Genomic DNA, 26862 nt, shown 5'->3' with positions numbered 1-26862 from the left:
TTAATTAGAATTAAGTACTCCATTTAATTAAATAATTTCATTTAATTATTTCAAAATTCTTTTCGAAACTAGTCAACTCAAGTCAACCATGGTTAAATTTGGTCAACTTTTGGTCAAACTTGATCTTTGCGTATGTGAATATGAGAAAATGTGAGTATGAATTCAAGCAACAATTCAATGCAAATTCTCATTCAACCTTTCAAAATGAAGAGATGAGGGTCTCTTAAATAGACTTTCCTGAAATTCATCAACAGTTGAGATCGATTTCAATCAACGGTCATGATTAAAGGTGAAGTTCAGTTATAAAGAGAGATTTTCAAATTAAAGGGAGTTAACAAATTTAATTTGAGTAAAATAAGGAGTTAACTGATTCAATTTGAGTAGAAAAAAGAGTCAACTGATTTAACTCATTTTTTATAAATAGTGTACTAGAAATTTTCCTTTTTGAACTGAAGAGAGATTTTGTTGAGATATTTAATTTAATAAAATGAGATATGCTCTCATTTTTACTTTTTCTATTTAATTAAATAATCTTTAATTAATTAGAGACACTTTTCTTATTTAATTAAATAACTTCATTTAATTAATTAGGAATGGCTTCTCATTTAATTAAATAACTTTTTTTAATTAATTAGAAGTAAATACTCCATTTAATTAAATAATTTCATTTAATTATTTCAAATTTTTTTTTGAAACTAGTCAACTTAAGTCAACCATGGTTAAATCTGATCAACTTTTGGTCAAACTTAATCTTTGTTTATGTGAATATGAGCAAATGTGAGTATGAATTCTAAGAACAATTCGATACAAATTCTCATTCAACTTTTCAAAATGAATAGATGAGGGTTCTAATGCCCCGCCAAGGGATCCAAAGAATTTCACTAAGTTTACCAAACAATTTTTTTTAAAAAACATGAAAGATCAATCATTCACAACACTTACGGAAGCAATAGCAACATCTAACTGAAAGTAAACATAGCATAACAGATTACATTCTTTAAAGATCCCTTAAAGTTGAATCACATCTAAACATAACTTATTCATCTAACATCACTTTCTTATGAAATAACAATGATACATCCAACATTCTTAAACCATATACAAGTGTCCTTTTAATAATTACATTTTAGAATTGCTCAATCATCCACTGTACATGTTACAAGGTATGAAAGAATAAACATCCATGTAAATATAGTACATAATCATCTAATATTAATCCATGATGTAATTAAAGTAAATGAAAACCACATATTATACATGATATAGCATCACCATAAAGATATAAACATCCATCATAGAAGATAATCATATAACACAAATATAAATAACTAAGTGCACGGTTCCTCCCAACCGTAAATAGCATCATTAGACCATCGTGGATCATAGCCATCCCTCCATGCGTAACATTGCAAAGCATCGAAGAGATCATCAATATTATCATAGTAGGAATGTCACTCCTAAAAACATCCTACTAACATGCAAAATAAAGCATAAGATATCATCATTTAACATATGCAAATTATCAATGTAAGAAACATACTAGTAAATACATTCATCATAAGGTATATCATCTATCATAATGCTCCAAGAGTAGAATGAAGATAAATACCAACTAAGAATGTTCCAGCCACGGTGTTTCAATGGATTTCAAATGATAAGAGTGGAAAATACACTACCACCCGACCGCGTGGAACCTAAATGATCCACTCCCACCGTGCCGAAGAGATAATCTCAAGTCCCAAATAGGCTATCAAAATCACAAAGTATCAATCTCTATAAGTCCAAGAATCCTAAAAGAATACTAAAAAAAAGTTCCATCACACAAAAACTGACATCTAATTCCTAGAAGCACAACAATGACATGTAGGAAACCTACTCTGCAAGCGGAAGTGTCATCGCATTTATCAAGTACAAGTTACCCTGACAGTTAGCTAAACTCCACGGGTCCATACTGATCTCATGCAGCCACTAGTATCCTCTCATACTGACGAGGCATACTACGGAATGCACGGTCACAACCATGCGTTCTCACTACTCCCATCCTAGCTTGTACAAGCGCTCAAGGCATGGGCGAGAATATAAAACCAATTATCTTTTTAGGTTCATTTAATCCTCATTTAGTGTGTAAATATTATCACTTATTAACCAAACTTACAATGAGTTACCTTGGCAGCCACTTAGGGCCCGGCCCCCATTGCAAGCCACTTCCTGACACTACAAGTAGATTACCTACCCTAAGCTCATGAAATCATAAAATCACTACAGTCCTGTACAAGTGACTATAAATAAAATCCAAAAGATAATCTATAAAAAGAATCATCAAATATCCATGATAAAAGCATCAAATATCCATAATAAGAATCATCAAATCTCCAAGATAAGAATCATCAAATCTTCATGAGCATCTAGAAAAGCATCCATAGACAATCATGACCACACCAGTTTTCTATTGGCAACTGAAAGGATCACTGATAATCATAATAATCATTGGTTCTAAATAATCAAAATATATCTCAAAATAAATCACAATATACATTAGTTCTCAACAAGCAACCAAGAATGTCTCAAAATCGTACTGATCAAAGACTCCAAAATGGTTGAGTCAAAACATGTCACAACATGACATCATCAAGAAATAAATCCACATTTCAGTCCCATCATTGCGACTAGAAAGTAATCCAAGGATAACTGATCGATGACCAAAAATGGTTAGCTTAAGTGTCTCATACACATACATCTCAGCTTCACACATGAAGACTGATGAATAATACAAATATTTCATAGAGCATATGATCACATTACCATGATTGGGCTTATAAAGATCGAGATCAAATAAAATCAACATACCATCACATCTCATAACCCTTGAGCATCTGGTAACAACTTAGGACTGGTCAACACTATTTAACCCAAAATCCAAAACAAGAAGCATATAGAATACACGATGCAAACAAATGTTTTGGTTTACTAAATTCACATAGTTGAATAATGTATAGGAGTTTTCAGTTTTCGTTTCAAGTATACTTCAAGTGTCTAAGTTTCATCATTTGACTTACATGTCAACCCATTTGTTCCCCGATAGCATTATCCTTCCATTATTAAGAATTACATTTTAAGAATAACTTAAAGATAAATATTCACTAAACTTGATCATCATTGATCTTTAATTAAATTGTTCTCTATATTTAACCATGATCCATATTCTAATTGATTAACTCTTCTTTTAATGTTACTTCTACATTTCAACATAATCAAATGATCATTGTTCATTCATAAAAGAACCCAATTACTAATCTTCGAATAAGAAAATTATAAAATGATCAATTTAATCAATCAATTAACATAGGTAAACCATCCGTGACCTATTAACATTGTAATAGTTCTCAATTAAATATTACTAAGTCTTACTATTAAAATATCTAAAGTTATTATTCAAGTCATGAGAGTACGACTTGTCAACTTTGATGTAATTACTTAACTTCACTAAAAGAATCGATATTAGCATATGAATTAAAATTTTATTACATAACTTAATTATTCATTAAATCTAATTAACTCGAATTAATTTAATTAATAATTACATATCTATGACAACGTTCCAATTAATATCAGTTGACTAATAACTAACTATAATTTTGTAAGTTAAAAGCCAACTATAATCTAGTACACAAATATTCACATTCATAGTTCAATAATAATAACTTGTTAATATTTAATAACAAGCTATATTGGGAATATTATTAATAAATCTATAATGACCACATTCGTCACTATACAACAATGTTCTCATTTATATTTTAATAATAATAAGTTATAATAAAACTTCAATACCAAGTATTATTATCTCAAATAAGTTTCCCCTATGTACGTTGATTCACTTAATTGATACTCCTCCAAATTATTAACCAATTCAATTTGATTAATATCTTTTACAGTACTTCAATCACTAACTAATCTCTTCTAGATTAACTCTGATCGTATTAATTGATAACTATTTAAACTATTTATACTATTATTTATTAATAGTTTGTTAGCTCCAACAAACATTAATAAATAATAAACCCATCAAAACTATTATTAATCGATCTAGAGAACTTTACATAAGCTTCATTATCTAACTCTTAATACCATTAAGGTATATCAATAATTTAGTTAATAATATATAACATATTAATAATACCATAGTTATTCAAATTATAACAATGTTATAACAGTGACTCCATGTCAATTAAATTTTAATCCATTATCATTTAAGTCTCCTCATTTAAAAATGTAATATAAAATTACCATATCTAAATTATTTAATATATATTAAATAGTACTTAATATATATTATAAAAAGTCCACTATATAAACTATATTAAAATCTCTTTTCTTTTAATTTTCTCTCATATAAAAATTCATTTACTTAGATTGACTAATAATTAATTACACTTCTTCTACTATTAACTAATCTTAATTAAATTTGATTTAATTAGATTAGATAATAAACCATATAAAACTAATGCATATTAATAAGATTCTAATAAAGAAAGATTGCAATAATATCTTTAATTCATTCCATGCTTTGATATATTATTTTTGTGAAGTTAAAGCATAAAGCACTCTTGATTATGGGAAATGAAAAAGTATTTGTCTTTGAATAAAACAGTCCTAGTACGACGGCCATATCTCCCTAATGAACTGTTGGATCGGGCTAAAATTGAAATATGTTGGAGAGGGCCAAGTTGCATCATTTATGATTAGAGCGATCGAATAAATTCGATCACAATAAAAAATTATGAATGACTGAGTTCAGATCTATCCAAGGGGCAATGACAAGGCAATTTGTGATGAATTAAGAATTTTCTCTTAAAAGGTAATTGTTCTCTAAATTTATCCAATAATTTCAGTAATGGATTTGGCCATAAATCTTGAAACCATTTTAGAATCTATTTCAATTTGACTTTAATTCGAACCCAAACCCGTTTAGATCTAATTTTTTTTTTAATTGGATCTAGAGTTTTTCTATTTTTTTTTTGTAACCAAACATATCTAGATTCCAATTTAATTGTAGATTCAATCACAAAGAGTATTCAGACACATACAACAAACGTGATGAAGATATGAAGAGAAATAGTGCAAAGAGAATATGCGAATATCATGAGTGCACCTGAACACTGATGTTAATCCGCCATGCCTCAGAAGTTCATAGAAAATCCCTTCCTTCTCCATCATTCACAATTCCTCTAAGATCCAAGCCAACCAAATCCTCCAAGTGACTAGAAGAGCTAGAAGGAACATAGAAGCATGTAAAAAATATACGAGCATATGAACTTCTCTAATGCATGTAAGCTTTGAAGCTTCCATTTTAACTTGAAGCTTGTAGCTTCTAGCTTCCATTAAGCTTGTAGTTTGTAGCTTCCATTAAGTTTGTCCCAAACACATTAGGAGAGCCTCTATTTAAAGGCCTCTAAAATGCATCTAGAGTGTCTGTAGAAAGAACTAGAAGATAAGCATGACAACAAAGCATGAGTCTTCTCTAACCTTCTAGATAAGTCTTAAGGTTGTAGACACCATGTGCTCAAATAAAAATGCTAACTTCTAAGTGTAGACAACTTGTTCATTCTTAGAGTGCAAACTCCTGTGTTGTCTACATGACAACTCTCGAGAATTTGCCAACTCCTATGTGAGAAAATATTAAAATAATGCACATTAATTAATTTAATATTTACTTTACTCTTTCCAATTTAATTTATTTATTAAATCTCATGCTCTAACTTTAATAATTTCACTTTTCAATCTTAATATATTTATATTTTAAATCACATGAGATTTAGAATCTTTTATTAATTTTAATATATTTTCCACTTTTAAACTTCATTTTCCAAAACTTAATTGCTAAAATATTTATTAGCTTTAATAATAATATTATTTAGTTATTTATTTAAAAATAAACTCCAAATATATTATTATTAAAATAAATGTTTTCACATTTCAAATTTAAACTTTTAAATTTTTATTTTCAAATTTAATTATATTATTTAATTAATTTTTTAATTAATTAAATAAAATAAATATTAAAATATCATATTAATTAAATCTTTAATTAGGCTTAATTAATCGAAAATGCATCAAAGACTCAAAAGGTAAAAATATGAAAATCCATCATAGCCAAAATACATACAAAATCAAACCAAGGGTTAATATCATGAATTACATCATCTGACGCATTCGGAGGGTACTCAACTCGGATACTCAAGTCCTAATTTTCAATTAGGGAAAATGGCTTAAAGGGTTGGGATTTGGACTTGAGAATTTATCTCCCCTCTCTTATCATTGAGATAATGTGACAGGGTATGCTCATCCTAAAAATTCAGGGAAGTCGATACTCAATACCTACAACCTGCATAAAAACCATGCATGTACAAACACAATATATACTAAACTAAATAGGCAATGGCAGGAAGTGGTGCATCGTGTAGATCCCAACTAGTAGGTGACTACGACTCCCTTCCTTACCACATTAGACACGGCATACAAAAGAAAACACACAAAGCAAACACGCACACCATACACATGCAAGTATGGGGTAAGCATCCATAAGAAAACACATATGATAATAAATCATCTTACAAATCATCATTAATAACTGCAAACACTGAAAATAATCATCATGCATACACGAAATGCAAAATCTAAGTAATCTCATAAACTAAATCCATAGCACAATATCTGATAATCTCAAAAGAATGTTGCTAACCATCAATATAAAACTAGTCCTAAAAGAGATTAGCAACAACAACAAAATGTGAAATAAGAGCAAGCACTACAAGGGTCTCTTAAATAGACTTTTCTGATTTTCATCAACGGTTGAGACGATCAGGATTAAAAGTGAAGTTAAGTCATAAAGGGAGATTTTCAAATCAAAGTGAGTTAACAGATTTAATTTAAGTAAAATAAGGAGTTAACTATTTCAATTTGAGTAGAAAAAAGAGTAAACTGATTTAACTCATTTTTTATCAATAGTGAACTGGAAATTTCTCTTTTTGAACTTAAGAGAGATTTTGTTGACATATTTAATTTAATAAAATGAGATATGCTCTCATAATTACTTTTTCTATTTAATTAAATAATCTTTAATTAATTAGAGACACTTTTCATATTTAATTAAATAACTTAATTTAATTAATTAGGAATGGCTTCTCATTTAATTAAACAACTTTGTTAAATTAATTAGAAGTAAGTACTCCACTTAATTAAATAATTTCGTTTAATTATTTCAAAATTTTTTTCAAAATTAGTCAACTCAAGTCAACCGTAGTTAAATCTGGTCAACTTTTGGTCAAATTTGATCTTTGCGTATGTGAATATGAGCAAATGTGAGTATGAATTCTAGCAAACATTCGATGCAAATTCTCATTCAACCTTTCAAAATGAAGAGATGAGGGTATCTTAAATAGACTTTCTTCAAATTCATCAACGGTTGATATCGATTTCAATCAACGGTCAGGAGTAAAGGTGAAGTTCAGTCATAAAGGGAGATTTCCAAATTAAAGAGAGTTAACAGATTTAATTTGAGTAAAATAAGGAGTTAACTGATTCAATTTGAGTAGAAAAAGGAGTCAACTGATTTAACTCATTTTTCATCAATAGTGAACTGGAAATTTTTCCTTTTCAACTAAAGAGAGATTTTGTTGAGATATTTAATTTAATAAAATGAGATATGCTCTTATAATTACTTTTTCTATTTAATTAAATAATCTTTAATTAATTATAGACACTTTTCTTATTTAATTAAATAACTTCATTTAATTAATTAGGAATGGCTTCTCATTTAATTAAATAACTTTGTTTAAATAATTAGAAGTAAGTACTCCTTTTAATTAAATAATTTTGTTTAATTATTAAAAAATTCTTTTCGAAACTAGTCAACTCAAGTCAACCGTGGTTAAATCAGGTCAACTTCTGGCCAAACTTGATCTTTGCGTATATGAAGATGAGAAAATGTAAGTATGAATTTCAGCAACAATTCAATGCCAATTCTCTTTCAACCTTTCAAAATGAAGAGATGAGGGTCTCTTAAATAGACTTTCTTGGAATTCATCAATGGTTAAGATCGATTTCAATCAACGGTCAAGATTAAAGGTGAAGTTCAGTCATAAAGGAAGATTTCCAAATTAAAAGGAGTTAACAGATTTAATTTGAGTAAAATAAGGAGTTACCTTGTTCAATTTGAGTAGAAAAATGAGTCAATTGATTTAACTCATTTTTGATCAATAGTGAACTAAATTTTTCCCTTTTGAACTAAAGAGAGATTTTGTTGAGATATTTAATTACATAAAATGTGATATGCTCTCATAATTAGTTTTTCTATTTAATTACATAATCTTGAATTAATTAGAGGCACTTTTCTTATTTAATTAAATAACTTCATTTAATTAATTAGGAATTGCTTCTCGTTTAATTAAATAACTTTTTTTAATTAATTAGAAATAAGTACTTCATTTAATTAAATAATTTCGTTTAATTATTTCAAAATTATTTTTAAAACTAGTCAACTCAAGTCAACCGTGGTTAAATCTGGTCAACTTTTGGTCAAACTTTATCTTTGCATATGTTAATATGAGCAAATGTGAGTATGAATTCTAGTAACAATTCGATGCAAATTCTGATTCAACCTTTCAAAATGAAGAGATGAGGGTCTCTTAAATAGACTTTCGTAGAATTCATCAACGGTTGAGATCGATTTCAATTAACGGTCAGGATTAAAGGTGAAGTTCAGTCATAAAGGGAGATTTCCAAATTAAAGGGAGTTAACAGATTTAATTTGAGTAAAATAAGGAGTTAGCCGATTCAATTTGAGTAGAAAAAGGAGTCAACTGATTTAACTCATTTTTCATGAATAGTGACCTAAAAATTTCTCTTTTTGAATTGAAGAGAGATTTTGTTGAGATATTTAATTTAATAAAATGAAATATGCTCTCATAATTACCTTTTCTATTTAATTAAATAATCTTTAATTATTTTAAAATTCTTTTCAAAACTAGTCAACTCAAGTCAACCGTGGTTAAATCTGGTCAACTTTTGGTCAAACTTGATCTTTGTGTATATAAATATGAGCAAATGTTAGTATGAATTCCAGCGACAATTCGATGCAAATTCTCATTCAACCTTTCAAAATGAAGAGATGAGGGTCTCTTAAATAGACTTTGCTAGAATTCATCAACGGTTGAGATCGATTTCAATCAACGGTCAGGATTAAAGGATTAGTTCAGTCATAAAGGGAGATTTTCAAATTAAAGGGAGTTAACAGATTTAATTTGAGTAAAATAATGAGTTAACTTATTCAATTTGAGTAGAAAAAGAAGTCAACTGATTTAACTCATTTTTTATCAATAGTGAACTGAAAATTTCCCTTTTTGAACTGAAGAGAGATTTTGTTGAGATATTTAATTTAATAAAATGAGATATGCTCTCATAATTACTTTTTTTATTTAATTAAATAAACTTTAATTAATTAGAGGCACTTTTCTAATTTAATTAAATAACTTCATTTAATTAATTAGGAATGGCTTCTCGTTTAATTAAATAACTTTGTTTAATTAATTAGAAGTAAGTACTCCATTTAATTAAATAATTTGGTTTAATTATGAAGAGATGAGGGTTAGGATTAAAGGTGAAGTTCAGTCATAAAGGGAGATTTCCAAATTAAAGAGGGTTAATAGATTTAATTTGAGTAAAATAAAGAGTTAACTGATTCAATTTGAATAGAAAAAGGAGTCAAGTGATTTAACTCATTTTTTATTAATAGTGAACCAAAAATTTTACTTTTTGAACTGAAGAGAGATTTTGTTGAGATATTTAATTTAATAAAATGAGATATGCTCTCATAATTACTTTTTCTATTTAATTAAATAATCTTTATTTAATTAGAGACACTTTTCTTATTTAATTAAATAACTTCATTTAATTAATTAAGAATGGCTTCTCATTTAATTAAATAACTTTGTTTAATTAATTAGAAGTAAGTACTCCATTAAATTAAATAATTTCGCTTAATTACTTCAAAATTCTTTTCGAAACTAGTCAACTCAAGTCAACTGTGGTTAAATTTGGTCAACTTTTGGTCAAACGTGATCTTTGCGTATGTGAATATGATTAAATGTGAGTATGAATTTTAGCAATAATTCGATGCAAATTCTCATTCAATCTTTCAAAATGAAGGGATGAGGGTCTATTAAATAGACTTTCCTGGAATTCATCAACGGTTGAGAGATTTTGTTGAGATATTTAATTTAATAAAATGAGATATGCTCTCATAATTACTTTTTCCATTTAATTAAATAATTTTTAACTAATTAGAGGCAATTTTCTTATTTAATTAAATAACTTCATTTAATTAATTAGGAATTGTTTCTCATTTAATTAAATAACTTTGTTTAATTAATTAGAACTAAGTACACTATTTAATTAAATAATTTTGTTTAATTATTTCAATTTTTTTTTCAAAACTAGTCAACTCAAGTCAACCATGGTTAAATCTGTTCAACTTTTGGTCAAACTTGATCTTTGCGTATGTGAATATGAGCAAATGTGAGTATGAATTCTAGTAACAATTCGATGCAAATTCTCATTCAACCTTTCAAAATGAAGAGATGAGGGTCTCTTAAATAGACTTTCATGGAATTCATCAATGGTTGAGATCGATTTCAATCAACGGTCAGGATTAAAGGTGAAGTTCAGTCATAAAGGGAGATTTCCAAATTAAAGGGAGTTAACAGATTTAATTTGAGTAAAATAAGGAGTTAACTGATTCAATTTGAGTAGAAAAATGAGTTAACTGATGTAACTCATTTTTTATCAATAGTGAATTAGAAATTTTCCTTTTTCAACTGAAGAGAGATTTTGTTGAGATATTTAATTTAATACAATGAGATATGGTCTTATAATTACTTTTTCTATTTAATTAAATAATCTTAAATTAATTAGATGCACTTTTCTTATTTAATTAAATAACTTCATTTAATTAATTAAGAATCGCTTCTCATTAAATTAAATAACTTTGTTTAATTAATTAGAAGTAAGTACTCCATTTAATTAAATAATTTCTTTTAATTATTTTAAAATTCATGTTGAAACTTGTCAACTCAAGTCAACTATGATTAAATCTGGTCAACTTTTGGTCAAACTTGATTTTTGCGTATGTGAATATGAGCAAATGTGAGTATGAATACCAGCAACAATTCGATGCAAATTCTCATTCAACCTTTCAAAATGAAGAGATGAGGGTCTCTTAAATAGACTTTTCTAGAATTCATCAACGGTTGAGATTGATTTCAATCAACGGTTAGGATTAAAGGTGAAGTTCAGTCATAAAGGAAGATTTCCAAATTAAAGGGAGTTAACAGATTTAATTTGAGTAAAATAAAGAGTTAACTGATTCAATTTGAGTAGAAAATAGAATTAACTGATTTAACTCATTTTTTATCAATAGTGAACTAAAAATTTCCCTTTTTGAAATTAAGAGAGATTTTGTTGAGATATTTAATTTAATAAAATGAGATATGCTCTCATAATTACTTTTTCTATTTAATTAAATAATCTTTAATTAATTAGAGGCACTTTTCTTATTTAATTAAATAACTTCATTTAATTAATTAGGAATGGCTTCTCATTTAATTAAATAACTTTGTCTAATTAATTCGAAGTATGTACTCCATTTAGTTAAATAATTTCATTTAATTATTTTAAAATTCTTTTCGAAACTAGTCAACTCAAGTAAACCGTGGTTAAATCTGATCAACTTTTGGTCAAACTTGATCTTTGGGTATGTGAATATGAGAAAATATGAGTATGAATTTCAGCAACAATTCGATGCAAATTCTCATTCAACCTTTCAAAATGAAGAGATGAAGGTCTCTTAAATAGACTTTCCTAGAATTCATCAACGGTTGAGATCGATTTCAATCAACAGTCAGAATTAAAGGTGAAGTTTAATCATAAAGCGAGATTTCCAAATTAAAGGGAGTTAACAGATTTAATTTGAGTAAAATAAGGAGTTAATTGATTCAGTTTGAGTAGAAAAAGGAGCTAATTGATTTAACTCATTTTTTATCAATAGTGAACTGGAAATTTCCCTTTTTGAACTGAAGAGAGATTTTGTTTAGATATTTAGTTTAATAAATGAGATATGCTCTCATGATTACTTTTTCTATTTAATTAAATAATCTTTAATTAATTAGAGACACTTTTATTATTTAATTAAATAACTTCATTTAATTAATTATGAATGGCTTCTCATTTAATTAAATAATTTTGTTTAATTAATTAGAAGTAAGTACTCCATTTAATTAAATAATTTAGTTTAATTATTTCAAAATTCTTTTCGAAACTAGTCAACTCAAGTCAACCGTGGTTAAATCTGGTCAACTTTTGGTTAAACTTGATCTTTGCGTATGTGAATATGAGCAAATGTGAGTGTGAATTCCAGCAATAATTTGATGCAAATTGTCGTTCAACCTTTCAAAATGAGGAGATGAGGGTCTCTTAAATAGACTTTCCTGAAATTCATCAACGGTTGAGATCGATTTCAATCAACGGTCAGGATTAAAGGTCAAGTTTAGTCATAAAGGGAGATTTCTAAATTAAAGGGAGTTAACGGATTTAATTTAAGTAAAATAAGGAGTTAACCGATTCAATTTGAGTAAAAAAAGGAGTTAAATGATTTAACTCATTTTTTATCAATAGTGAACTGGAAATTTCTTTTTTTGAACTGAAAAGAGATTTTGTTGAGAGATTTAATTTAATAAAATGAGATATGCTCTAATAATTACTTTTTCCATTTAATTAAATAATCTTTAGTTAATTAGAGACACTTTTCCTATTTAATTAAATAACTACATTTAATTAATTAGGAATGACTTCTCATTTAATTAAATCACTTTGATTAATTAATTAGAACTAAGTACTCTATTTAAATAAATAATTTCATTTAATTATTTCAAAATTCTTTTCGAATCTAGTCAACTGAAGTCAATCATGGTTAAATCTGGTCAACTTTTGGTCAAGCTTGATGTTTGAGTATGTGAATATGAGCAAATGTGAGTACGAATTCTAGCAACAATTTGATGCAAATTCTCATTCTACCTTTCAAAATGAAGAGATGAGGGTCTCTTAAATAGACTTTCTTAGAATTCATCAACGGTTGAGATCGATTTCAATCAACGGTCAGGATTAAAGGTGAAGTTCAGTTATAAAGGGAGATTTCCAAATTAAAGGGAGTTAACAGATTTAATTTGAGTAAAATAAGGAGTTAACTGATTCAATTTGAGTAGAAAAATGAGTTAACTGATGTAACTCATTTTTTATCAATAGTGAACTAGAAATTTCTCTTTTTCAACTGAAGAGAGATTTTGTTGAGATATTTAATTTAATAAAATGAGATATGGTCTTATAATTACTTTTTCTATTTAATTAAATATTCTTAAATTAATTAGATGCACTTTTCTTATTTAGTTAAATAACTTCATTTAATTAATTAAGAATCGCTTCTCATTAAATTAAATAACTTTGTTTAATTAATTAGAAGTAAGTACTCAATTTAATTAAATAATTTCGTTTAATTATTTTAAAATTCTTTTTGAAACTTGTCAACTCAAGTCAACCGTGATTAAATCTGGTCAACTTTTGGTCAAACTTGATTTTTGCGTATGTGAATATGAGCAAATGTGAGTATGAATACTAGCAACAATTTGATGCAAATTCTCATTCAACCTTTCAAAATGAAGAGATGAGGGTCTCTTAAATAGACTTTTCTAGAATTCATCAACGGTTGAGATTGATTTCAATCAACGGTTAGGATTAAAGGTGAAGTTCAGTCATAAAGGGAGATTTCCAAATTAAAGGGAGTTAACAGATTTAATTTGAGTAAAATAAAGAGTTAACTGATTCAATTTGAGTAGAAAAAAGAGTTAACTGATTTAACTCATTTTTTATCAATAGTGAACTGAAAATTTCCCTTTTTGAAATTAAGAGAGATTTTGTTGAGATATTTAATTTAATAAAATGAGATATGCTCTCATAATTACTTTTTCTATTTAATTAAATAATCTTTAATTAATTAGAGGCACTTTTCTTATTTAATTAAATAACTTCATTTAATTAATTAGGAATGGCTTCTCATTTAATTAAATAACTTTTTTTAATTAATTCGAAGTATGTACTTCATTTAATTAAATAATTTCATTTAATTATTTTAAAATTCTTTTCGAAACTAGTCAACTTAAGTAAACCGTGGTTAAATCTGGTCAACTTTTGGTCAAACTTGATCTTTGGGTATGTGAATATGAGGAAATATGAGTATGAATTTCAGCAACAATTTGATGAAAATTCTCATTCAACCTTTCAAAATTAAGAGATGAGGGTCTCTTAAATAGACTTTCCTAGAATTCATCAATGGTTGAGATTGATTTCAATCAACAGTCAGAATTAAAGGTGAAGTTTAGTCATAAAGCGAGATTTCCAAATTAAAGGGAGTTAACAAATTTAATTTGAGTAAAATAAGGAGTTAACCGATTCAGTTTTAGTAGAAAAAGGAGTTAATTGATTTAACTCATTTTTTATCAATAGTGAACTGGAAATTCCCCTTTTTGAACTGAAGAGAGATTTTGTTTAGATATTTAGTTTAATAAAATGAGATATGCTCTCATGATTACTTTTTTTATTTAATTAAATAATCTTTAATTAATTAGAGACACTTTTATTATTTAATTAAATAACTTCATTTAATTAATTATGAATGGCTTCTCATTTAATTAAATAATTTTTTTTAATTAATTAGAAGTAAGTACTCCATTTAATTAAATAATTTCATTTAATTATTTCAAAATTCTTTTCGAAACTAGTCAACTCAAGTCAACCGTGGTTAAATCTGGTCAACCTTTGGTTAAACTTGATCTTTGCGTATGTGAATATGAGAAAATGTGAGTGTGAATTCCAGCAATAATTCGATGCAAATTCTCATTCAACCTTTCAAAATAAAGAGATGAGGGTCTCTTAAATAGACTTTCCTGGAATTCATCAACGGTTGAGATCGATTTCAATCAACGGTCAGGATTAAAGGTGAAGTTCAGTCATAAAGGGAGATTTTCAAATTAAAGGGAGTTAACGGATTTAATTTAAGTAAAATAACGAGTTAACCGATTCAATTTGAGTAAAAAAAGGAGTTAAATGATTTAACTCATTTTTTATCAATAGTGAACTGGAAATTTCTCTTTTTGAACTGAAGAGAGATTTTGTTGAGAGATTTAATTTAATAAAATGAGATATGCTCTCATAATTACTTTTTCCATTTAATTAAATAATCTTTAGTTAATTAGAGACACTTTTCTTATTTAATTAAATAACTACATTTAATTAATTAGGAATGACTTCTCATTTAATTAAATAACTTTGTTTAATTAATTAGAAGTAAGTACTCTATTTAAATAAATAATTTTATTTAATTATTTCAAAATTCTTTTCAAATCTAGTCAACTCAAGTCAATCATGGTTAAATCTGGTCAACTTTTGGTCAAGCTTGATCTTTGAGTATGTGAATATGATCAAATGTGAGTACGAATTCTAGCAACAATTTGATGCAAATTCTCATTCTACCTTTCAAAATGAAGAGATGAGGGTCTCTTAAATAGACTTTCCTAGAATTCATCAACGGTTGAGATCGATTTCAATCAACAGTTAGGATTAAAGGTGAAGTACAGTCATAAAGGGAGATTTTCAAATTAAAGGGAGTTAACAAATTTAATTTGAGTAAAATAAGGAGTTAACTGATTTAATTTGAATAGAAAAATGAGTTAACTCATTTAACTCATTTTTGATCAATAGTAAATTGAAAATTTCCCTTTTTGAACTGAAGAGAGAATTTTTTGAAATATTTAATTTAATAAAATGAGATATGCTGTCATAATTACTTTTTTTATTTAATTAAATAATCTTTAATTAAGTGGAGGCTCTTTTCTTATTTAATTAAATAACTTTACTTAATTAATTAGGAATGGCTTCTCATTTAATTAAATAACTTTGTTTAATTAAATAGAAGTACTCCATTTAATTAAGTAATTTCATTTAATTATTTCAAAATTATTTTTGAAACTAGTCAACTCAAGTCAATCGTGGTTAAATCTGGTCAACTTTTGGTCAAGCTTGATCTTTGCATATGTGAATATGAGCAAATGTGAGTATGAATTCCAGCGACAATTCGATGCAAATTCTCATTCAACCTTTCAAAATGAAGAGATGAGGGTCTCTTAAATAGACTTTTTTGGAATTCATCAACGGTTGAGATGGATTTCAATCAACAGTCAGGATTAAAGGTGAAGTTCAGTCATAAAGGGAGATTTCCAAATTGAAGGGAGTTAACAGATTTAATTTGAGTAAAATAAGGAGTTAACTGATTCAATTTGAGTAGAAAAAGGAATTAACTGATTTAACTCATCTTTGATCAATAGTGAACTGGAAATTTCCCTTTTTGAACTGAAGAGAGATTTTGTTGAGATATTTAATTTAATAAAATGAGATATGCTCTCATAATTACTTTTACTATTTAATCAAATAATCTTTAATTAATTAGAGGCACTTTTCTTATTTAATTAAATAACTTCATTTAATTAATTAGGAATGACTTCTCATTTAATTAAATAACTTTTTTTAATTAATTAGAAGTAAGTACTCCATTTAATTAAATATTTTCATTTAATTATTTGAAAATTCTTTTTGAAACTTGTCAACTCAAGTCAACCGTGGTTAAATCTCGTCAACTTTTGGTCAAACTTGATCTTTGCATAGTGAATATGAGCAAATGTGAGTATGAATTCCAGCAACAATTCGATGCAAATTCTCATTCAACCTTTCAAAATGAAGAGGTGAGGGTCTTTTAAATAGACTTTCCTAGAATTCATCAATGGTTGAGATCGATTTCAATCAACAGCCAAGATTAAAGGTGAAGTTCAGTCATAAAGGGAGATTTCCAAATTGAAAGGATTTAACAGATTGAATTTGAGTAAAATAAGGAGTTAACTGATTCAATTTGAGTAGAAAAAGGAGTCAACTCATTTAACTCATTTTTGATCAATAGTGAACTGGAAATTTCTCTTTTTGAACTTAAGAGAGATTTTCTTGAGATATTTAATTTAATAAAATGAGATATGCTCTCATAATTACTTTTTCTATTTAATTAATTAATCTTTAATTAATTAGGGATACTTTTCTTATTTAATTAAATAACTTCATTTAAATTTTTTATGTTTTTGATCAATAAACGGTCGAAGCCTTGATTAAATTATAATTAAATCAAAGTCTTACAGAAAGTCCCCCGTTCTCACAGGCACTGGTAGGGAAAAACGGGGAAAGAAATCCTGCAGTCTTGCCCAGGACCTCAGTCCTATATTATACATTGATAAAAGGGGAATACTCCAGTTTTTACAATGATAAAAGGAGCATACCCTAGTAGATTATATCACAATTTGAAATTTTCAATACATACGGTTTTTGGGCATACCCCTATTATTTACATTTGCTTTCGAGGCAAGTAAAATACAAATATCCTCTTATCTCGAACCTAAAAGAAAGATCTAAAGCAAAAGAATCTGCTCGTATCCATCTTTTGGCTGTCTAAATCTTTCCTATTAAACTGCAACTCTGTTTATAGGAGTACATTCCTTGCCAACCTGTGCCAAATATACCTATCTTTATAAAAACCTTTTCAAAGGACTGGTTAATTATAAACTATTGTATTTGATAATGAAGGTCTATCAGCATCTTTACTACAACTTATTTTTGAAATCTATCCAAAAATACCTCATCTTTCCTAATTTAAATTCGAAATACAGATATTGTGAAAACCTCAAGTCATAGGATTACTCACAGATGATTGCTCATAGCATATACTTTAAAAGACCAATCCAATAGACTAAATCTCTATCCAAATAATTCCTAAGAATTATCTATTAATCCACTCTTTCACGAAGGCATAGCAAGAGGATACCCTGTTTGGTCTGAGGGTTTGAGAATAAATACTTTAGCAATCTAATGAAGTGCTTCTCCAACCAAAATAGGCCTAGTTAATCTTGGTCAAGAAATATTATCTAGATATCTCAATAGTAGCCTCATTCATACAACGGAATTTTAAAGAGCATATCCTCTAATTTTAGATCGGAGCACTGTTATTAATCTATTATAATCCCATCAACATAATAAGAAACAAACTCGGAAATCAATCATAATAGGAAGCATCAATAAGATGAAAGTTCTAATTAAGCACTTCTTCTAGAATAAACTTATAGGGGAACCATAAGAAACATACACATACTATTCTAAAAGGAAGCAGAAGAAACCCTAAAGAAATTTAACACAGAGACAAATTAGTTCTATAATGTTCATACATCAGAGGATTACTACATGAAGTCTTAAATTTAATTAGATGATCAATTTCTCACAGCCAACCGAAGCATCTACAACATTCATACTTTTAAACTAAATACTACTATTTTAAAGACAGAGTAATATATACATGTTTTCCATCCAAACCCAAGTTACAGGAGGGTTTTAAACTTTTGAAATTCTATCGTGTTCATATATATACCATAGAAAAGATTTTATATGGGAGGAGATTAGATCCTAGACCCTTAGTATTCCCAAAATAGAGCGCAAAATTAGGAGGTATCAATCTGTCCGATATAGAGTATAACATAAAGTTTATACTACTATTGAGCTACTCTAGCTACTTAAACCAAACCTAAGACTAGATTCTTCAAGCTATATTAACACATTACATATAAAAGTCCTTACTACTGAGAGACCTACCCCATCCTTAATCTTTCTATGTGACCATATGCACTTTGGGTTCATCTTCAATATCATCCGTGGCCATATTCATGGGCAGATCGATTCGTAGTGAGACCCTGCTTGCTTTGTTAGACTTGAGGATGTTGAAATTGATAGCATTCAGATCCTCGAAGGAGACTCCCAGCTCAATGTATGTATTAAATAGTTTGAGGTAGTTGTATACCCATTCGTTGCTGTCTTCTTTAATGATCCCTCTCCAGCGTAAAAGAAAATTAATGCTAGCTTCCATACGAGGCCATTCCTTATAGAAGGCTAGGCCTTCCCTCATGATTAGGGCTTTTCAATGAGGGGTCATCTTCAATTCTTCATCACCTTCTGGAAGACCCATGTATTTTTTAGGGTATGGAATTCTACCATTATCATCTATGTTGTATACGGCCTTTTTCAGTCCCTTCCTCCATGTCGGGCTAAGAATGTCAAAACAAAGCCGTATAATGTCCTCCTTAGGGATCTTAGCCCTAACCATTATCCCAATAAAAGAGCCGATGATGGAGCTGTTTGTTCTCCAAGTTACAGAATAATCAAAAATTTCTTCACCCAGTGCTCTGTTAACAACAAATCTAATCATGTCATCAGTGATTCTTAATAGCCGGCTCCATCTTTCAGGCTTGATTTTGCCTAAGAATGCCATAGTTCTAGTTTCAGTAGAGTGAAAGACGTGAATGTTGGATTCCATCTTTGATTAGAGGACTACAATACCAAAGGTTCTAAGTAGAGACTAAGAGGGGAGGAAACTATGACCAGAGATCTTCACTCTAAACCTTTCCTTCTGCTACGATTTTGGGAATGCCTTAAAGTTTTAAATGAACCAGTGGTCATGAATAATCATGAACTGGCTTGAACTCTAACATATACCTCACACAGATTTTGGAGCCTAACTTCGTACCCTGTCATGATAATTTAAGTCATTCATACAAGCTTGGGAGATCCTTCCATATCTTGTGATAATAGGAGTGAGATTATTCTCAGCTTTGGCATGCTCGAATGAGATGGGCATTAACTAACTATAATTAAATATTCCATTGGGAACGATTTCGGAGAGACATACAGGGAAAAAGGAACAACACGTACTCTTTCTGAAATGAAAGAATAATGAAAATTAATATCAGTACTGAATAATCATTCATATTGCTAGAAGGAGGTTTTGGATAGTTTTATCTAATAATTAGATTACGAATGCTAATTACATATCATAAATAAGACGTAATTTATTAATGATTAAAATAATATACTTAATCCTAATCCAAAAGTACTCAATAATTAAATTCTAATTATATACTTATAATACTTGTTAATGTTACTATCTAACACAGGTATGTTAATATCTCTGAATAGATTAACATATTTGATCTCTCGTTATATATATATAAGAAAATATTATTATATCTATATACCTGTAGTTTAAAATAATATAAATGATATATATATATATATATACATATACATATACATAACTAGTATTAAGTAATTATTAATAATTTGGACCTTCAAAATAATTTTTAAATACTATAAGATAGGTGATTTATTATGAAGGATTATAAATCAGAAGGATATAGGAATTAGCATTATTTTAAAGAATATAAATATTTGACAATATGATACATTGCTTAAATTATCTCTTGAGTTGATGTGATAATATTTTGCTGAATATTAATGCGTGTGAATTGGTTGAATATAAATGCAATTCTTTTGAATAGGAACTATATCTGGGCTTGGGATTTGCCCAAAAAGGTAACTTTTGTATCAATCTGCAGTTGATTATATTGATAAGTAACTATCTTGTTATTATAAAGGAGGGGAGATATCTGACTTGAACAATAAAATTGATTCTCCATCCGCACCCTTATTGGCAAGTTCATCTGCCAATGAGTTACCTTCTCGATAAATATGACTGATATTGATCTCCTTGAAATGGTCTATTAAAATTAACATTTCTTGGAGTTTCGAATTCAAGACCCAATTTGGGGTCATTTTTTGTCTGATAGCATTAAGAACAAATTGAGAATCGCCTTCAATGTGGATTTTGGGGAGGCTTAATTTAAGACAGAGCTGAAGACCCTTCTCCAAGGCTTCAAGTTCTACCATGTTATTGGAAACAAGATGAAGGGGAGCAGCTAGCTTTGCTACCCATCTGCCATTCTCATCATTTAAAATACATCCTATCCCGGCTATACCCGGGTTCCCTCTCGCTGCCCCATCAAAGTTCAATTTGTGCCAACCTGGGGGAGGAGGGACCCATTTACATTTTTCCCTTGCCTCTTTATTTCTTGCCGCATACACCAGTAGTGGATTGATAAGGTTGGACCATAATTTCTTCATAATTTCATCCTAATATGAGAAAGATCCTTCCACATGCATTGTCTTCCTCAGATTAGCATTCATTACTTCTACTATTTAAGCTTCTAGATTTAGTATAAATCTACCTAGATTTCACTCTTGACCTTTAAAAATATGAGAGTTTCTTTCTTTCCATATTTCCCATACAATTATGGATGGGAAAATATTCCAAAATTTGCTATAGACCCCATGTCCCATATTTGTGGGCCACGAACATAGGAGCCCTTTAAGAGAATTCTGTAGAGGGGTAGCCCAATTTAGTCGGGACTTGAGCCATTCCCAGCAATTTTGTGCAAAAGGATAGTTGAGAAAGAGATGATCAACATCTTCATTGTTCTGTTTACACATGACACACCAATTAGGACCATTTATACCAAATCTAGCGAGTCTGTCTACTGTTAAAGCTCTGTTCTAAAGGGCAAGCCATAGAAAGAAATTGGCCTTAGGAAGACAAGTTGTATCCCAACACAATTTTAATGGGATCTCCACCGAGTTCCATTGATGTGAATGAATAATAGCCTGATAACCTTGTTTCACACTGTATAATCCATCCTTTGAACCAGCCCAAATAAGACTATCTGGCCTTTCGGATTGTTTTATTTTCCTATTCGAGATGATCTTTTTGAAGGCTACAACTGATTTCGAATCAAGATCTAAATCATCTATTGACCGCCATCTCCATCGAAGTTCCCCATCAATCAACTCTTTAATTTTGTAGTCTTTGACCTTACTACCCCACAATGATTTTAGCCTTATTATTAGGTTTTCTAAATTGGGAGGTGTGTTTAAAGGGGGGAGCCCATCCCAGGAGTCTTCCCAGAACAAGGCTTTATCTCCTGTAGCCACGTCCCATGTTAGGTATTTGCTGATAATACCCCTGCATTTTACCATGAAATTCCAACATTCTGACCCTTTCGGCAAATTTCCCATTCTGAACAGCGATTCTGGCTTCGTTGGATCCAGATATTTATGATATAAAATTTTAGCCCATTTGTGCTCATGTTCTTGGTATAATCTCCATACAAGTTTGGCTCCTAGAGCCTCATTTTGCTATTATGGTTTCCTCAATCCTAAACCTCCAGATTCTTTAGGTTTGCATAAATTGTCCCATTTAATGAGAGCGAGTTTCTTATCACTTTCCTTATCCTTCCAAAGGAAATTCCTAAGTTTAGATTCGAATCACTTGGACATCCAATTTGTGAGAGGAAGACATGCCAAAGGGAAAATTGGGATGGCTGAGAGGACAGATCGTATCTTAGTAATCTTACCAGCCTTAGAGAGCCATCTACTCTTCCAACTTCCAATCCACTTATCCACCTTTTCAATCGTATCCTACCAAACTTTGATGTATCTTGAGTTCTTTTCCAGGGAGATACCCAAATACTTACAAGGGAACATACCCTTTCTATATCCCATAATTCCACATATCTTGTTTTCCATTTTCTGAGAGGTGTTCATAAAGAATATTTTGGATTTATCTTTATTAACCTTCTACCCTGAAGCATCCATATAATTTTGAAGTATATTTTTAAAACCCATAGCTTCTTGGATCGAACTCTTGCCAGGTAAAATAGTGTCATTTGCATACTGTTGATGGGTAATGTTAGGGAGGTTTGTGGTAAGAGAAATCCCTGAAATCTTCCAAACCTGATAAGCATAGGAGACTGCTCTACCAAAGGCTTCAGCCATTAGAATGAAGAGAGAGGGAGATAGAGGGTCTCCTTGCCTAATACCCCTAGAGATTTCAAAGAAACCTTCAGGACTCCCATTTATGAGAACATAAATCTTTGGAGTTGAGATAAACTTAAATATTAGATTTACCCATTGATGTGAAAAGCCAAATGCTTCTAGAACTTTGAATAGGAAACACCAATCAACCATATCGTAAGCCTTTTGTATATCTAATTTCATAAACATACATGGATCTTTATCTATGGCAGATGAGTGAATAGCTTCCTGAATAATGAGTATGCCATCCAAAATGGATCTACTTGGAAAAAAACATGTTTCTTCCTCAGAAATCAATTTTGGCATAATTACCTTGAGTCTATTGGCTATAACTTTTGAGAAAATTTTGTAAATAGTGTTGCACAAAGCTATAGGGTGGAAGTCTCCAGGATTTTCTGGACATTCCTTCTTAGGGATAAGTGTGAAGAATGAGTGATTTATTTCAGCCAGCAAGGATCCACCATTTCTTGACGCTTCAATTGCTCTCCATAGGTCTTCTCCAAGTATATCCCAACATTTTTGAATAACTTCTAGTGAACTTTTCTTATTTAATTAAATAACTTCATTTAATTAATTAGGAATGGCTTCTAATTTAATTAAATAAGTTTTATTAATTAATTAGAAGTAAGTACTCTATTTAATTAAATAATTTCGTTTAATTATTTCAAAATTCTTTTCGAAACTAGTCAACTCAAGTCAATCGTGGTTAAATCTGGTCAACTTTTGGTCAAACTTGATCTTTGCGTATGTGAATATGACCAAATGTGAGTATGAATTCCAGCAACAATTCGATGCAAATTCTCATTCAACCTTTCAAAATGAAGAGATGAGGGTCTCTTAAATAGACTTTCCTGGAATTCATCAATGGTTGAGATTGATTTCAATCAACGGTCAGGATTAAAGGTGAAGTTCAGTAATAAAGGGAGATTTGCAAATTAAAGGGAGTTAACAGATTTAATTTGAGTAAAATAAGGAATTAACTGATTCAATTTGAGTAGAAAAAGGAGTTAACTGATTTAACTCATTTTTGATCAATAGTGAACTAAAAATTTCTCTTTTTGAACTGAAGAGAGATTTTGTTGAGATATTTAATTTAATAAAATGAGATATGCTCTCATAATTACTTTTGCTATTTAATTAAATAATCTTTAATTAATTAGAGACACTTTTCTTATTTAATTAAATAACTTCATTTAATTAATTAGGAATGACTTCTCATTTAATTAAATAACTTTGTTTAATTAATTAGAAGTAAGTACTCTATTTAATTAAATAATTTCATTTAATTATTTCAAAATTCTTTTCGAAACTAATCAACTCAAGTCAACCGTGGTTAAATTTGGTCAACTATTGGTCAAACTTGATATTTGCGAATGTGAATATGAGCAAATGTGAGTATGAATTCCAGCAACAATTAGATGCAAATTCTCATTCAACCTTTCAAAATGAAGAGATGAGAGTCTCTTAAATAGACTTTCCTAAAATTCATCAATGGTTGAGATCGATTTCAATCAACGGTCAGGATTAAAGGTGAAGTTCTGTCATAAAGGGAGATTTCCAAATTAAAGGGAGTTAATAGATTTAATTTTGAGTAAAATAAGGAGTTAACTGATTCAATTTGAGTAGAAAAAGGAGTTAACTGATTTAACTCATTTTTGATCAATAATGAACTGGAAATTTCTCTTTTTGAACTAAAGAGATATTTTTTTGAGATATTTAATTTAATAACATGAGATATGCTCTCATAATTACTTTTTCTATTTAATTAAATAATCTTTAATTAATTAGAGACACTTTTCTTATTTAATTAAATAACTTCATTTAATTAATTAGGAATGGCTTCTCATTTAATTAAATAACTTTGTTTAATTAATTAGAAGTAAGTACTCCATTTAATTAAGTAATTTTTTTTTAATTATTTCAAAATTCTTTCGAAACTTGTCAACTCAAGTCAACCGTGGTGTAGTGCCTACCCTCGTTCATATCTTTTCTAGACTCATTGTTGCTATTATTATCAGACTTTGATGGACTAGTATTATGTTGATGGATTAGTGGTATTGTTTTGACACTATCAGATATTATGATATGGATTCAGTTGATATATGATGAGATCATTTAGACTTTACATTTCATGCATACATGATGATCATTATATTGTTTTCAGTTATTAATGATGATTAGTTAGATGGTTTATTATCTCATGTGTTTTATTATGGATACTTACCCCATACTTGCATGTGTATGGTGTACGTGTTTTCTTATTGTATGGCATTTCTGATGTGGTTAAGGAAGGGAGTCGTAGTCACCTACTTAGTCGAGATCTACACGATGCACCACTTCTTGCCATTGTCTGTTTAGCTTGCATTATATATTGTATGTACATGCATGGTTTTTTTGTAGGTTGTAGGTACTGGGTATCGACTTTCCTGAATTTTCAGGATGAACATACCCTATTATACGATCTCAATGATAAGAGAAGGGAGATAAATTCTTAAGTCCAAATCTCAGACCCTAAAACCATTTGTCCTAGTGAGTTAGGACAAGTATCGGTGTTGAATACCCACGGAATGTGTCGGATGACATATTTCGTAATTTTTAACGCTTTAGACTGATTTTGTATGATTTGTTCTATGATGGGTTTTCATATTTCATCTTGGAGTTCTATGGTGAATTTTCTATTAATTAAGTCTTAATAAATAGATTTAATTAATAAATTAATTATTTGAGAAAATTAAATATCATGATCTTTGATATTTTGATTATAATTAATTAAATGAGAATTAATTGAGGAAAAAAAATTAAATAAGAGAAAATTAGTAAATTAAAATTAATAATAATTATAAAATAATAATAAAGTAATAAATAAAATAATAATAATAAAAGTTATAAAAATTAAAATGAAAGTTATAAAATTTAAATAGAAATTATTTAAAAAGTAAATTGGAGTTATAAGCTTGCATGAAAAATAAAACACTTTTCTATTTCTCATGTGTCAACAACATGGGGGTTAGTGCATTAATTAAGCACGTGGTGTCTACAATCCTATGACTCATCAAAAAGGTTGGAAAAGACCCATGCTTAGTTGGTGACACCTTCTAGCTATTTCTAAAAGCATTCTAGAGGTTTCCTGAGAGCTCTTTATATTCAGGCATCCCTAGAAGCTTAGACATAGCGTTTGGAGTGCAATTGGAGCATTGGAGGATTCGAGAGTTCTAAAGAAGGGAGCTTGCTCTGCGAATTTTCTGAGGAAGAGCGATTTAGCATCAGAATTCGGGTAGATTCTTGTGATTTTACTTATGCTATTTCCACATCTTGCATTCACTGTCTTCTTCGTGTCTTCCATATGTCTTCTGAGGAATTTCTTATTGTTATTGCATGCATTCTCTATGGGTAGTTAATTTAATTGAGAATATTATAGATCTGAAAAATACGGGGCTATGGTTGAATTTTAGCCAAATTCATTGAAAAAAATTATAGAGAAAATTTAGAGAGTAAATAATTGTAGGAAACTTATATATATATATTCTTTGTGAAAATATATATATATTTCAGATCTGTATTTTCGTATATAAATTTATACTGTATAAATATATACACATATATATATATATATATATATATATATATATATGTACATATGCATATATATATATATATATATATATAATTAATTGGAAAGCCAAGCGAGTTATCGCAGTAATACTCATTAAATCGAATTTGTGATTTCAATTTCGTTTCGGAAAAGAATTATAAAAAATGTTACATTGAAAACATTTATATATATATATATATATATATAAAACTATTGGGCGGGTATCATATACCCCACCCACCGCAGGCCTGCGAGATCGCAGGGTACCTGCGACTGCAGTGTACCTGCGGTGCGGTACTTTAAATCGCCGCGCGATTTTAAAT

This window comes from Cupressus sempervirens, chromosome 9 (genome assembly GCF_028749045.1).
Source record: "Cupressus sempervirens isolate cs-2001-9-10 chromosome 9, ASM2874904v1, whole genome shotgun sequence".
Classification (NCBI taxonomy): Eukaryota; Viridiplantae; Streptophyta; class Pinopsida; order Cupressales; family Cupressaceae; genus Cupressus; species Cupressus sempervirens.
The sequence above is the reverse complement of the archived record's forward strand: the minus strand, read 5'-3'. Positions refer to the sequence as shown.